Below are 17,213 nucleotides of genomic sequence, written 5' to 3' on the forward strand. Positions count from 1 at the left end.
TGAGCACGGCTGTGTCCGGATGGGAAATGAAGGCACATGCCGGATTGCCGGCATAGGAGACGTGTGGCTGTTGACATCAACCAGATGCAAGATGCTGTTGAAGGATGTTCGACACGTTCCGGAGGTTCGATTGAACCTGATTTCGGCCGGGAGGCTAGACGATGAAGGCTACACGGGTAGCATCCGGAACGGTGTCATGAAGTTCAGCAAGGGGAGCCTGATAGTGGCTCGGGCCCGGAAGGTCAACACCCTGTACCTGATGAATTCCCGGCTATGTCCGGAGGAGCTGAACGTGGCAGCCGACACTGCCGGTGAGCTGTGGCACAAGAGACTGTGCCACATGAGCGAGAAGGGGATGAAGAGGCTTGCAGAAGACAACCTCATTCCAGTGAAGCATGTGCATCTGGAGAAGTGCACCGATTGCCTGGCCGGTAAGCAGAACCGAACCTCCTTCCACTCAAGGCCACCGACGAGACGTAGCGCACCATTGGAGTTGGTGCACACTGATGTGTGTCAGGTAGAAACGAAGTCACATGGCGGAGCCCAGTACTTCGTGACTTTCATTGATGATCACAGCCGGAAGCTGTGGACGGCGCCGTTGAAGACAAAGGACCAAGTGTTGTCCGTCTTCAAAGAACTCCACGCGAGAGTGGAAAGAGAATCCGGCAAGAAGCTGAAAGCGATACGAGCGGATAACGGAGGGGAATACCGGGGGCAGTTCTAGGAGTACTGTCGCTCGAAGGGAATCCGGCTCGAGTTTACTGTGCCGAAGACGCCGGAACTGAACGGGCTGGCCGAGAGGATGAACCGGACCATAATGGAGAGGGTCCGGAGTATGCTGGCGCATGCGAAATTACCCAAGGGGTTTTGGGCTGAGGCGATGTCGACGGCGACATACGTGATAAACAGATCACCCTCAGTACCTTTGGACGGAGACACGCCGCAGAGAGTGTGGACCGGTAGGGAAGTATCCTACCGGCATCTGAAGGTGTTCGGGTGTCTCGCATACGTGCATGTGGCAAAGGACCGGAGAGGAAAGCTAGATCCAAAGACCCGGCCATGCATATTCCTCGGTTACGGTGACGACGAGTTCGGCTACCGAGTATGGGACCCGGTCGACAAGAAGATATTCAGGAGTCGAGACATCATCTTCATGGAGGACAAGACACTCGCCGACTGGGAGTCGGAGAAGAAGATGAAGAGCTCAAAGTCGACCGGTGAGGATCAACTCTACGAGGAGCAGTCCCGACCGGCAAGGGACCGGTTAGCACTCGAGGATCCGGCCGAAGACGGTGAAGAAACAGAACCGGCCGAAGAAGATGAAAATGATACCGGAACCGGCCCCGATCCCGAAATGGATTCCGATGAAGAAGAAGAATCGGAAGAACCGGTTACCGAAGCTCCCGAACGGAGATATCCTCTAAGAGAGAGAAGGGCCCCCCGGAGATTTCCGGAACCAGAGCACGTGCTGCTAACAGACGAGGGGGAGCCGGAAAGTTTTGAAGAAGCAAAACATGACACCCAGAGCCGCAGGTGGTCGAGTGCCATGCAGGACGAGATGGATTCCCTGCATGAGAATCACACATATGAACTTGTGGAGTTGCCGAAAGGAAAGCGGGCACTTCGAAACAAGTGGGTGTTCAAGCTGAAACCGGGAGATGCCGGAAACCCCCCGAGATACAAAGCCAGGATCGTGGTGAAGGGGTTTCAGCAAAAGAAGGGCGTCGACTTCGACGAGATATTTGCCCCGGTAGTAAAGATGACCTCCATCCGGACGGTGCTGAGCATAGCGGCAAGCATGGACCTCGAGGTAGAACAGATGGACGTGAAGACGGCATTCCTTCACGGCGACCTCGATGAAGAGATCTACATGCAGCAACCGGAAGGATTCGAGAAGAAAGGGAAGGAGCACCTGGTATGCCGGTTGAAGAAGAGCCTTTACGGACTGAAGCAGGCTCCCCGGCAATGGTACCGGAAGTTCGACTCCTTCATGACCGACGAAGGGTACCACAAAACGCAGTCTGACCACTGCGTGTTTGTGAAGAAGTTCGAAGGAGGAGACTCTCTAATACTCCTCTTGTACGTGGACGACATGTTGATCGTCGGACGGGACCAGGTCAAGATACGGATGCTGAAGAAGGCTCTTCACCGAACCTTCTCAATGAAGGACTTGGGTCCGGCGAGACAAATACTAGGGATGCACATCATCCGGGACCGGAGCAAGAAGCAGTTGTGGCTGTCACAGGAGAAGTACGTGACAAAGGTGATTCAACGGTTCAACATGTCGGAAGCAAGACCGGTCGGATCAACCCTCCCGGCAAACTGCAAGCTGTCCAGCAAGCAAAGCCCCAGGACAAAGGCTGAGAAAGAGGACATGATGAAAGTACCATATGCCTCTGTTGTCGGAAGCTTGATGTACGCAATGGTGTGTACAAGACCAGACATTGGATACGCAGTCGGAGTGGTGAGCCGGTACATGAGCAATCCCGGCAAAGAGCACTGGAACGCGGTCAAGTGGATACTCCGATACCTGAAGGGCACGGCAAACGTGTGCCTCCGATTCGGCTCCGGTAAGCCCGAATTCGACGGCTTTACCGATTCGGATATGTCGGCTGATGCAGATACCAGCCGGTCCACATCAGGGTATGTGATGACGTATGCAGGTGGAGCTGTTTCGTGGCAGTCGAGGCTGCAGAAGACGGTTGCGTTGTCAACCACGGAGGCGGAGTACATGGCGGCTGTTGAAGCCGGCAAGGAAATAATATGGATGAAGGACTTCATTAGAGAGCTCGGTATCCATCAGGAGGAGTACCGACTCTACTGCGACAGTCAGAGTGCCATCCACCTTGCGAAGAACGCGGCTTATCACTCCCGGACGAAGCACATCCAGTGAAGATATCACTGGATCCGGGAAAGGATAGAAGACAAGGAGTTCGTGCTGACGAAGGTCCACACGGACGAGAACGGGTCGGATATGCTGACCAAGGTGCTCACACCCGACAAGCTGGAAGCATGCCGGAAGAGGATCGGACTGGAGAGACATCCCATGCCGAAGTGAAGGGGGAGTTTGTTGGGATTTCGGTCCCTCCGGATGGGATGCCCGGAGATGAATGACGGCAAGCCCGGTTGCGGTTACGGAGCCGGATGATGAAGACCCTGGCTACGGAGCCGGATGATGAAGATGTTGGGATTTCGGTCCCTCCGGATGGGATGTCCGGAGATGAATGACGGCAAGCCCGGTTGCGGTTACGGAGCCGGATGATGAAGACCCCGGTTACGGAACCGGATGATGAAGACCCCGGTTACGGAGCCGGATGATGAAGACCCCGGTTACGGAACCGGATGATGAAGACCCCGGTTACGGAACCGGATGATGAATGTACCCGGAGAGAGATCCGGATGCGGAGACATATTTGTGAATATGTTTGCCAAGAGCCCTTGAGGCTATATTTGTAAATAGCCCGAAAGTCATATGTGTATAAATATGACTTAGGGCAAACAGTTTTATGTTGTTGCTTATTTTTCATGAGAAGCGAGAGCAGCCGAGAGAGAGAGTGAGAGACGAAGAGGTCGTTGCCTCTGTGTATTACCGCCGCCTGTGGCGAAGACAGTGAGCTCAAGGTTGTTGCCTTGTAGCTTCACCAGTGTACATCCCTGTTCATAGTGATAGTTGGAGTTTGAGGACTCCCGTGGTTTTTCCCATTTAGGGTTTTCCACGTAAAACATCCAGTGTACCTTTCTCTCTATTGTTTTGTGCATTTTCTATTTCCTGTTTTCTGTGAGTTGATCCCATTCCTCGGTTGTGGCCGAGCACTGTTTTTCAACAAACTGGTATCAGAGCGACGGTAACACAGAAAATGGAAGGCGGCGGTAGTGGGCCTCCGGGCATGATGGTGCTGAACGCGCAGAACTACGCCGACTGGAAGATAAAGATGGAGGATCTGCTCATTGTTCGGGACCTGTATGAACCGATCGACAGGTCGGAAATACCCAAGGGGGTACTTGAGACGGAGTGGAGGCTTCTGAACCGGAAAGCCGTTGCAACCATTCGGCAATACGTCGACGTGAGCGTTCTACAACACGTGGCGAACGACACCAACGCATATGAGATGTGGAGGAAGCTGTCGGGCCTCTACGAGAGGAAGAATGCGTTGAACCGGACCTCCCTGATGAGAAAGATAGTGAACCTCAAGTACCGGGACGGCGAAAGTATGGTGGAACACGTAAGCACGTTCATGGGATTCGTGAACCAGCTTGCGGCGATTAAGTTCCCGTTGGAGGATGCAATGCAAGCCATCATCCTGATGTGTACATTGCCGGAAAGCTGGGAGAACTTGGTGGTGACTCTCAGCACCTCCTGCACGGAAGATAACTTGTCCCTACAAACGGTAAAGACAAGTATTTTGAACGAAGAAGCGCGTCGGAGAGATAAAGAACCGGTCTCCGACTCGAAGGCGCTGCTTACCGAATCGGATCGGGGAAGACAATGGCACCGGAGTCCGCAAAGACGAGAGAAGTCGGGGACCCGGTCGCAGTCAAGAGGAAGGCCCACATGCTTCCACTGTGGGAAGCCGGGGCACTTCCGGAAGAATTGTCGGCATTACCGAAAGGACAACGGAGCCGACGACACCGATTCGAAGAAGTCACCGGAGAGAAACGGTGCATACCGGGGAGCCACAGACCGGAGAGGTCCGGATCGGCGAGGGCAGGACCAGAAAGGAACGACGGCACTCGCGGCAAGTGAAGAAGAGATAATGCTTATTACCGAAGAGAGGGAGCTGAACCTTGCCGGTGTAGAGATGACCTGGGTGGTCGATTCCGGAGCGTTGTTCCACCTGACCCCGGAGAAGAAATACTTCTCATCCTACACAGCCGGTGAGCACGGCTGTGTCCGGATGGGAAATGAAGGCACATGCCGGATTGCCGGCATAGGAGACGTGTGGCTGTTGACATCAACCAGATGCAAGATGCTGTTGAAGGATGTTCGACACGTTCCGGAGGTTCGATTGAACCTGATTTCGGCCGGGAGGCTAGACGATGAAGGCTACACGGGTAGCATCCGGAACGGTGTCATGAAGTTCAGCAAGGGGAGCCTGATAGTGGCTCGGGCCCGGAAGGTCAACACCCTGTACCTGATGAATTCCCGGCTATGTCCGGAGGAGCTGAACGTGGCAGCCGACACTGCCGGTGAGCTGTGGCACAAGAGACTGTGCCACATGAGCGAGAAGGGGATGAAGAGGCTTGCAGAAGACAACCTCATTCCAGTGAAGCATGTGCATCTGGAGAAGTGCACCGATTGCCTGGCCGGTAAGCAGAACCGAACCTCCTTCCACTCAAGGCCACCGACGAGACGTAGCGCACCATTGGAGTTGGTGCACACTGATGTGTGTCAGGTAGAAACGAAGTCACATGGCGGAGCCCAGTACTTCGTGACTTTCATTGATGATCACAGCCGGAAGCTGTGGACGGCGCCGTTGAAGACAAAGGACCAAGTGTTGTCCGTCTTCAAAGAACTCCACGCGAGAGTGGAAAGAGAATCCGGCAAGAAGCTGAAAGCGATACGAGCGGATAACGGAGGGGAATACCGGGGGCAGTTCCAGGAGTACTGTCGCTCGAAGGGAATCCGGCTCGAGTTTACTGTGCCGAAGACGCCGGAACTGAACGGGCTGGCCGAGAGGATGAACCGGACCATAATGGAGAGGGTCCGGAGTATGCTGGCGCATGCGAAATTACCCAAGGGGTTTTGGGCTGAGGCGATGTCGACGGCGACATACGTGATAAACAGATCACCCTCAGTACCTTTGGACGGAGACACGCCGCAGAGAGTGTGGACCGGTAGGGAAGTATCCTACCGGCATCTGAAGGTGTTCGGGTGTCTCGCATACGTGCATGTGGCAAAGGACCGGAGAGGAAAGCTAGATCCAAAGACCCGGCCATGCATATTCCTCGGTTACGGTGACGACGAGTTCGGCTACCGAGTATGGGACCCGGTCGACAAGAAGATATTCAGGAGTCGAGACATCATCTTCATGGAGGACAAGACACTCGCCGACTGGGAGTCGGAGAAGAAGATGAAGAGCTCAAAGTCGACCGGTGAGGATCAACTCTACGAGGAGCAGTCCCGACCGGCAAGGGACCGGTTAGCACTCGAGGATCCGGCCGAAGACGGTGAAGAAACAGAACCGGCCGAAGAAGATGAAAATGATACCGGAACCGGCCCCGATCCCGAAATGGATTCCGATGAAGAAGAAGAATCGGAAGAACCGGTTACCGAAGCTCCCGAACGGAGATATCCTCTAAGAGAGAGAAGGGCCCCCCGGAGATTTCCGGAACCAGAGCACGTGCTGCTAACAGACGAGGGGGAGCCGGAAAGTTTTGAAGAAGCAAAACATGACACCCAGAGCCGCAGGTGGTCGAGTGCCATGCAGGACGAGATGGATTCCCTGCATGAGAATCACACATATGAACTTGTGGAGTTGCCGAAAGGAAAGCGGGCACTTCGAAACAAGTGGGTGTTCAAGCTGAAACCGGGAGATGCCGGAAACCCCCCGAGATACAAAGCCAGGATCGTGGTGAAGGGGTTTCAGCAAAAGAAGGGCGTCGACTTCGACGAGATATTTGCCCCGGTAGTAAAGATGACCTCCATCCGGACGGTGCTGAGCATAGCGGCAAGCATGGACCTCGAGGTAGAACAGATGGACGTGAAGACGGCATTCCTTCACGGCGACCTCGATGAAGAGATCTACATGCAGCAACCGGAAGGATTCGAGAAGAAAGGGAAGGAGCACCTGGTATGCCGGTTGAAGAAGAGCCTTTACGGACTGAAGCAGGCTCCCCGGCAATGGTACCGGAAGTTCGACTCCTTCATGACCGACGAAGGGTACCACAAAACGCAGTCTGACCACTGCGTGTTTGTGAAGAAGTTCGAAGGAGGAGACTCTCTAATACTCCTCTTGTACGTGGACGACATGTTGATCGTCGGACGGGACCAGGTCAAGATACGGATGCTGAAGAAGGCTCTTCACCGAACCTTCTCAATGAAGGACTTGGGTCCGGCGAGACAAATACTAGGGATGCACATCATCCGGGACCGGAGCAAGAAGCAGTTGTGGCTGTCACAGGAGAAGTACGTGACAAAGGTGCTTCAACGGTTCAACATGTCGGAAGCAAGACCGGTCGGATCAACCCTCCCGGCAAACTGCAAGCTGTCCAGCAAGCAAAGCCCCAGGACAAAGGCTGAGAAAGAGGACATGATGAAAGTACCATATGCCTCTGTTGTCGGAAGCTTGATGTACGCAATGGTGTGTACAAGACCAGACATTGGATACGCAGTCGGAGTGGTGAGCCGGTACATGAGCAATCCCGGCAAAGAGCATTGGAACGCGGTCAAGTGGATACTCCGATACCTGAAGGGCACGGCAAACGTGTGCCTCCGATTCGGCTCCGGTAAGCCTGAACTCGACGGCTTCACCGATTCGGATATGTCGGCTGATGCAGATACCAGCCGGTCCACATCAGGGTATGTGATGACCTATGCAGGGGGAGCCGTTTCGTGGCAGTCGAGGCTGCAGAAGACGGTTGCGTTGTCAACCACGGAGGCGGAGTACATGGCAGCTGTTGAAGCCGGCAAGGAAATAATATGGATGAAGGATTTCATTAGAGAGCTCGGTATCCAGCAGGAGGAGTACCGACTCTACTGCGACAGTCAGAGTGCCATCCACCTTGCGAAGAACGCGGCTTATCACTCCCGGACGAAGCACATCCAGTGAAGATATCACTGGATCCGGGAAAGGATAGAAGACAAGGAGTTCGAGCTGACGAAGGTCCACACGGACGAGAACGGGTCAGATATGCTGACCAAGGTGCTCACACCCGACAAGCTGGAAGCATGCCGGAAGAGGATCGGACTGGAGAGACATCCCATGCCGAAGTGAAGGGGGAGTTTGTTGGGATTTCGGTCCCTCCGGATGGGATGTCCGGAGATGAATGACGGCAAGCCCGGTTGCGGTTACGGAGCCGGATGATGAAGACCCCGGTTACGGAACCGGATGATGAAGACCCCGGTTACGGAGCCGGATGATGAAGACCCCGGTTACGGAACCGGATGATGAAGACCCCGGTTACGGAACCGGATGATGAATGTACCCGGAGAGAGATCCGGATGCGGAGACATATTTGTGAATATGTTTGCCAAGAGCCCTTGAGGCTATATTTGTAAATAGCCCGAAAGTCATATGTGTATAAATATGACTTAGGGCAAACAGTTTTATGTTGTTGCTTATTTTTCATGAGAAGCGAGAGCAGCCGAGAGAGAGAGTGAGAGACGAAGAGGTCGTTGCCTCTGTGTATTACCGCCGCCTGTGGCGAAGACAGTGAGCTCAAGGTTGTTGCCTTGTAGCTTCACCAGTGTACATCCCTGTTCATAGTGATAGTTGGAGTTTGAGGACTCCCGTGGTTTTTCCCATTTAGGGTTTTCCACGTAAAACATCCAGTGTACCTTTCTCTCTATTGTTTTGTGCATTTTCTATTTCCTGTTTTCTGTGAGTTGATCCCATTCCTCGGTTGTGGCCGAGCACTGTTTTTCAACAGAAGACCCCGGTTACGGAGCCGGATGACGAATGTACCCAGAGAGAGATCCGGATGCGGAGACATATTTGTGAATATGTTTGCCAAGAGCCCTTGAGGCTATAGTTGTAAATAGCCCGAAAGTCATATGTGTATAAATATGACTTAGGGCAAACAGTTAAGTTGTTGTTGCTCATTTTCTGTTTTCCACTAAGAGGGAGCGAAGTGAGAGCAGCCGAGAGAGAGTGAGAGAGAAGGAGGAAGGAAGAGGTCGACGCCTCTGTGTAATACCGCCGCCTGTGGCGAGGACAGCGAGCTCAAGGTCGTCGCCTTGCAGCTCGCCATTGTACATTCCCGCGTATAGTGATAGTTGGAGTCTTGCACTCCCGTGTTTTTTTTCCCTTTCCCATTTAGGGTTTTCCACGTAAAACATCCAGTGTGCCCTTCTCTCTATTGTTTTTCGTGCATTGTTGTATTTCCCGTTTTCTGTGAATCAATCCTGTTCCTCGGTTGTGGCCGAGCACGGAATTTCGACATTTTGTGAGACTATTAGTTACTTTGTGAGTGTGAATATGTTGGTGTTTTCTGATGTTGCAGAGTCTAAAGGGTTTGATTCTATTGCTCGTAAGGCCAATGGCAGTGTGGATACTGTTGATGTTGCGGCATGTTTAAAGGGCCCCATCTTGAAAGTAGATGTAGCAACTGACACAAGTGATCTGGTCACACAAGTTGATCAAGCATGTAGCACGGATGACTTGGTGTTGCAGGTAGATGCAGCATGTAGCACGGATGACTTGGTGTTGCAGGTAGATGCAGCATGTGATACCAGTGGACTGATATCGAGCAGAACAGTAACTACATGCACTGAGGTAATCCAAGGATTGATAACTAAGTCGACAAAACAAGAGCACCAGAATGTGAAGCTAGGCCCAACACAGTCGACTAGGGGTTTAAAGAGGAAAAGGACACCAGTTGTGTCAGCCGAACCTGAGCTGATTGAGATTGATCGTATCCTACCAGAAAATGGTGTAACAGCGGCTCAGTTTCAGGAATGGAAACCTAAACCACTAGAAGTCGAAAGAAGAGCCTTGATCTTGGAGCTGGATAAAGTCTTGATGAGTGTGAGATATATGCAGCCAAGGAGGGACGCAAATCAGTTTCTAGAGTGGGCTGTGGAGTACTTTGATTTGTTTATTTGGAGTGAAAAACCAAAATCAGATGTGTGGAAGTGTTTGGCAAGATTCTTCCCAAAATGGCGAAGTCGTTTTAAAGGTCAATGGGCACGAGAAAATTGTGAGCAGATGGAAGCTGCAAGATTCAAGAGACTTTCTGATTTTTGGGCTACTTGGCCTGAATATAATGCTGACAATACATTGATTTTGGATACAGAACATTTCCAACACTACGTCAATATTCGGAGATGCTGTCTCATTCTACCCGAGGAAATGCCTGAACAGTACCTGGTGCAAACAGTGAGCTGCCAACTAGGTGCATGGTTGTGGACTCCATACCGAGCTCAATATGCGGATAATATATGTAGACTCGTTCCACTGACTAGCAAGAGCTTAGCTGTTTATAGGAGATTTGTAGACATTTCCAATGGTAATTTATAAATATGTAAAGAGATGACATTATTCAATGAAGAATTTAATTACTTGTTCCCACTGTACTTATCTACTGTGTAATTTGAGGAATATGTTGCAGATTGTTGATTTCATTCTATTGATGACTATTTAGCTATTGACAGCTAATTAGCTGCATTTGTACAGCTAATTAGCTGCATTTGTACAGCTAATTAGCTACTGATGACTATTTCGCTATAACTTATAACTTAAAACTTAACAAAAAAGACATGATTTTATTGAGAAAGAAGCACAGAAAGCAGACTGTATACAAGAAATTGATTCCAAACGAATTTATTGATCTGTTTTCGCGAAATACATGTTTGTTTTACAAGAGAACATGGTAAGTGCTACTTGTAGCTACAAATTCCATGGCATACTATTGTAAATACATTTGTACAGCTAATTAGCTGCATTTGTACAGCTAATTAGCTACTGATGACTATTTCGCTATAACTTATAACTTAAAACTTAACAAAAAAGACATGATTTTATTGAGAAAGAAGCACAGAAAGCAGACTGTATACAAGAAATTGATTCCAAACGAATTTATTGATCTGTTTTCGCGAAATACATGTTTGTTTTACAAGAGAACATGGTAAGTGCTACTTGTAGCTACAAATTCCATGGCATACTATTGTAAATACATTCATACACATTAGCACCAACAGTGTATAAACCGGAGCAGCTATTGTATTCTGACATTGGGACGTTGATGCATCTGACCAAATGAGAGTACATATACGCCGCTGGTTTGTCTTCTAACAGCCTGTACACATATTCGTAGTCATCTAGTTTTGCATAAAAAATGCCTTCGATGTAGAATGTCCCGGCAGATACAAAATTTCCCCATGCATCTACAATATTCTGCCTTGCACATTGTTTACTAACCGTGCACTTTAATATATAGAAATCAGCACCCTCTGAATTGCCTTCTTCAGCATTTACAGCGAAGTTATCCCCAACGTTCAGGACATCACTCAAAGTATCTCCAAGTCCCTCATATGTGAAGTCAGCATTCTGCCCTGTTTCTCCATCAACTGCTTCCTTATCATTCAGAGTGTGATACTCCCAATTCTGAATGTATGCTTTGTTTAGACAATATCTCCAATTTCCCTGCACACAATGGAAGCAAAAACAAGTCAATTCTCTAACCGCAATACAATGACCATCCAACCTGGAATAACCGCGAACAACATGCAGAGATCGCAATTCGGGAATTCCTTGGCACTCCCAGGTCTTCTCCCTATTTACTTCATCTATCTTCACTTCCCAAAATTCACGTTTGATATCTCGAACTTGCGAGGAATAAACACCTGTGGCACTCGTCGACATATTTGTTCTTAAAAATTCAACTACATGTGATGCACAATTCATGTGCACACCATCTGTCTTTAGTTGTTCATGGGTAAGTGCCCGCTTTATAACAGCCCCTGCACCATCATGTTCACCTTTACCATGGCCAGACCCAAAAAAATTCCATCTCATCTCCAAACCTGTTATAGCAGGATACCTCCCCACAAAATAAAATGGACGTCGAGCCTTGAATTGTGACGCAGCTCCGTCAGACCAGACCCAATGTTGAGTAAGCTCCAAACGTTGAGCTAATAACCACTGCCAATGTAACTTAAAACAGTGTTGGACGAACAAGGTATCATGCTTCTTATCATCGGAAATAAAGAAATGAATTACTTTTTTAACATCACCTGAAACTCGAAAATATGTTATGTGCACAAAAATGGTTACCTGAACTGAACACCAATGCATAGATTGAATTTCATTCTGCTGCTTGAAAGTATAATTCTCTGCGAAATCTACTACTGAGACTACTACATCATTTGGGAAATCAGATATGCAAGTCTTAAACTGATGGGCCTGCCATGAATAAATGAAGTTGTGTTTAATGAACTTTCCTAGAGATACTACAAACAGAGACACCAAATCCCTTGGTTTAAGCATCTTCCGAACTAGATCCTTTCTTTTACACACCTTTCCTTCGAAATTGGTGTTCACTGACTCAAATAACTTCACAGAGATCAATATTTCACTACTCAATTCATTTGGACACCACCTAAATCTAGTAGGGCCACAATCTTGACATAAACCCATGACGCATTTATGAATATGGAAGATAGCGTCAGATTCTCTCGGACACAATATTGAATCTAATAAATAACTCATGGAAGAGATAACGTGCTCAGATGATTTACACTCCTCTTGCGGGCTTGATCGACAGATTGGGCACCCACATGTGCAAACTGTATTAGTTAGGGATGCGCTATGGTGACGTAGTAGATTAACAGAGTCCTTCAGAAAACCCATCTGTACATGGTAAATGCAACAACATGTGTATCGATCCTTTAAGCGTCTCACAAAGTGTAGCTTAAGAGACTCGAATGTTCGTAGTTGAACTTTGATAGTTGGATGCATTCGTTTGAACCTAATAAATAAATCGACCTGCGTAATAAAGGGGAATTAGTTATTCTCGTAACTAGCTAACTATCCTAGTAGCTAGTTAGCTATTCTAGTAGCTAATTAGCTATCATGGTAGCTAATTAGCTGTCCTAGTAGCTAATTGGTTGTCCTAGTAGCTAATTAGCTATCATGGTAGCTAATTAGCTGTCGTAGTAGCTAATTAGCTATCATGGTAGCTAATTAGCTATTCTAGTAGCTAATTAGCTATTCTAGTAGCTAATTAGCTATCATGGTAGCTAATTAGCTGTCCTAGTAGCTAATTAGTTGTCCTAGTAGCTAATTAGCTATCATGGTAGTTAATTAGCTGCTCTAGTAGCTAATTAGCTATCATGGTGGCTAATTAGCTTTCCTAGTAACTAATTAGCTATCATGGTAGCTAATTAGCTTGTCTAGTAGCTAATTAGCTATCATGGTGGCTAATTAGCTTTCCTAGTAACTAATTAGCTATCATGGTAGCTAATTAGCTGGTCTAGTAGCTAATTAGCTATCGTGGTAGCTAATTAGCTGGTCTAGTAGCTAATTAGCTATAATGGTGGCTGATTAGCTTTCCTAGTAACTAATTAGCTATCATGGTAGCTAATTAGCTGGTATAGTAGCTAATTAGCTATCATGGTAGCTAATTAGCTATCACGGTGGCTAATTAGCTGTCCTAGTAACTAATTAGCTATCATGGTAGCTAATTAGCTGGTCTAGTAGCTAATTAGCTATAATGGTGGCTAATTAGCTATCCTAACTAATTAGCTATCATGGTAGTAGCTATTGAGAGTAGCCAGTTACCTACGTAGTAGCTATCATAGTAGCTAATTAGCTATCATGGTAGCTAATTAGCTTTCCTAGTAGCTAATTAGCTGGTAATAACGAAATAGCTAACTAGCTACCATGATAGCTAACTAGCTAGCAGTACAGCTAATTATCTGGTAGTACCTAAATTAGCTATTGAGAATAGCTAATTAGCTATCATGGTAGTAACTATTGAGAGTAGCTAGTTACCTATGTAGTAGCGATCCTAGTAGCTAACTGAGGTAAATGTAACTGATAAGCTAATTAGCTTTTCTGCTAACTGAGCTAATTAACTTTCCGAGTAGAGTCAAAACAAATGTTGAGATAAATGTAAATACCTGAGGTACATCAAGAAGATGAATGGGATGCTCCTCGTATTGATTTCTTCCAACACGTTTCCTGCATAAATCCTTTTTATTGGGTGAAACCCTACTCTCATTAGTCCAAAACATTGTGATTACATCCTTGATTTCAAATGTTATGGGTGTCATTGGCTTACATCTTGTAGTTAGCTTTAGTAGACTAGTTCCTTCACCCGAGGAAATTATACGGTTCATTGTATTGTACACTGTTTTTCTACTAACACCAATTACCTTAGATAGCTCACTGATGTTTATATCGTCAACATCACTATTAAGTAACATCATTAGACTAGACCTTTTTAAGACAAGATCATCTTCTGACCTGCTCATGGATACGAAACTATTACGAAGATTATTTACTAAAATAGATGATATGTTTGCATTAAGACCATCACAATCAACTAAGTCCTTTATCGATGGATCATTACATATTCCATAAAGTACTACCTTCTTTTCTTCATTGCTGATGTGCTTGGTTTGAACATTGAAATAGTCTACAACCTTTCTCTCTATGATGGTAGTCGCATTACTTACATTCTCAGCTAAACTATCCTTACCTTTACTGAGTGTGGCTTTCGTATCCTTCAACAATTGACGATGTTTCCTTTTTTTTTCTGCCCAATAGTTTCGTATGGCTTGTTGTGTCCTGATAACATCATCCCTATCCTTATGATCATTGAGGGGTAATTCTAAACACCCTTCTTCCCCTTCCATTTGGCTAGACATGTTAAAACCCTAAATTTCCAGAAAAAAAAACAAGTATTAAAGATGGCTATGGGCAACAACAATACACAAAAATATTCCACACAATACACAAGATTAGACACAACAATACACAAGATAATCAATAGACAGAAAAGTTATTGCAATCCAAGACCGAACAGTAGAGGATTTCACTCTGTTGGATCCAACAGTTGAGGAGGCGATCCAAGACCGACCAATGGCAACAACTGAGTGTAGAATGTTGCCGTTGGATGAGTGAACTCCGTCAAATCGAAATGTGGAAGCAATCCGGGACTAGACAGTAGTGGCAACTGAGTATAGAATGATGGCAATGGAGGAGAGAACCCCGTCAGATTGAACAGTTACCGATGATGCTTGAAACGCACATAGAAGGCACTTGAGAATAGAGTGGCATAGAGAAGAGAACCCCGTCAGATTGAACAGTTACCAATGATGCTTGAAACGCACAGTAGCGGCCCCTGAGTGAGAGTGGAAAAGAGAAGAGAACCCCGTCAGATTGAACAGTTACCAATGATGCTTGAAACGCACAGTAGCGGCCCCTGAGTGAGAGTGGAAAAGAGAAGAGAACCCCGTCAGATTGAACAGCTCTTTGATGATGCTTGGAACGCACAGCAGCGGCCCCTAAGTGTAGAGTGGCACAGAGAAGAGAACCCCCTCAGATTGAACAGCTCTTTGATGATGCTTGGAACGCACAGTAATGGCCCCTAAGTGTAGAGTGGCACAGAGAAGAGAACCCCCTCAGATTGAACAGCTCTTTGATGATGCTTGGAACGCACAGTAATGGCCCCTGAGTGTAGAGTGGCACAGAGAAGAGAACCCCCTCAGATTGAACAGCTCTTTGATGATGCTTGGAACGCACAGTAATGGCCCCTGAGTGTAGAGTGGCACAGAGAAGAGAACCCCGTCAGATTGAACAGCTCTTTGATGATGCTTGGAATGCACAGTAGTGGCCCCTGAGTGTAGAGTGTCACAGAGAAGAGAACCCCGTCAGATTGAGCAGCTCTTTGATGATGCTTGGAACGCACAGTAGCGGCCCCTCAGTGTAGAGTGGCGGCAGGTGGACTCGATAGGGTTTAGCAACAGTGGTAGCAACTAACCCACAGTACTCAACTAGAGATGGCCTACGTGATGTGGCAAAGGATCATGCATAATGGACCTAGGAATTCGATATATAATTTATGGTACACATTTATGGTGCACACATCAATTTATGTTGCACATTTATGGCACTCATTTACATATGTAATTAAAACACTCTAGTATTTTCAATGGTAGTTTTTTGCATACTTAATTTATTAATGATGGCTTTTTACTAAAATGACTATTTATCAATGGTAGCTTTTTGCATAGCTAATTAGCTATGTCAAGGACATAGCTAATTGTTTCCACTCGCATGCTTTCACCCGGGTTGGATTTTGTTGGTCCATTCAAACCACCAGCAATGACAACCGGCAACCGGTACGTGATTGTCGCTACGGATTATTGCACCAAATGGGTGGAAGCCAAAGCACTACGCGACAACACCGCGGGATCCACGACAAAATTTTTATATGAATACATCTGGTGCCGGTATGGATGTCCGATAGAGCTAATAAGTGACCAAGGTGGGCACTTCTTAGGGCAAGTAGTGGAAATTTTGACGACATTCTATGCGGTGGTGCATAAACGGAGCACTCCCTATTATCCGCAAGCCAACGGATTAGCCGAGTCAACAAATAAAACACTACAGAACATCCTTCGAAAAATCGTCAATGAGAACCGGATGGATTGGGATACAAAGCTACACAGTGCATTCTGGGCCCAATCGAACGGCATATAAGACAAGTATTCGCACAACACCGTTTCACCTAGCATTCGGATTGGAAGCAGTGATGGCGGTCGAGTTCTAGGTACCGAGTTTACGAATACAGATTTGGGAATGCCTAAATGAGAAGGAATCGGAAGCGATCCGGTTAGCCGCGCTATGCGAATTGGAAGAACACCGGCTAGCCAGCATCATGCACCTAGAACTAGAGTAGCGGCAAAGGAAAGCGTTCGTTGATCGTCACTGAAAAGGGAACGAAAAGGTGTTCGAAATCGGTAAGCCGATACTAGTATTCCAGACCCAGATGGGTAAGATACCGGGGAAGCTACGGTTTCGGTGGACCGGACCATACTGGATCACGCATGAGTTCAATGGTTCTTACCAGTTAGGGACACTTGCCGGCGAGGTTCTGGGTAAATGGGTCAATGGGTTCCGACTCAAACCATACAATGGACCCATGCCAAGAAACCCATTTGAACAAGTAAAGGCCGACACAAAACCGGACACCGGTAAGTCGGAAGAGACGGCAACACGTTTAGCAATCGGCAAGCGCTGTCGTAGTGTATTTCGTACACTACGTGAAAAACTTATAAAGTACCGATTTAATAAATATGAATAAATAGTAGAAAATATTAAAATATATATAACATGCATAGGGCAAGATTGGAACCTTGCACCTCCATGTTAATAATGTAATGTCTTACCATTACACTAGCATTTTGTTAGTGTTTAAAAATAGATGTTCCACATAGAAAGGTTAGTTCACCTAGGATAAACTTTAGTTAAAAGAAAAACACATGCTAAAAGAAAAGCTACGCATGCACATCTAGCGTGCATGAACGTTATAGTTGATAATAAAAA

The sequence above is a fragment of the Azolla caroliniana genome, unplaced genomic scaffold (assembly GCF_043228905.1).
Source record: "Azolla caroliniana isolate FFs.n. ecotype wild unplaced genomic scaffold, voAzoCaro1.0.p SCAF_11, whole genome shotgun sequence".
NCBI classification, from domain to species: domain Eukaryota; kingdom Viridiplantae; phylum Streptophyta; class Polypodiopsida; order Salviniales; family Salviniaceae; genus Azolla; species Azolla caroliniana.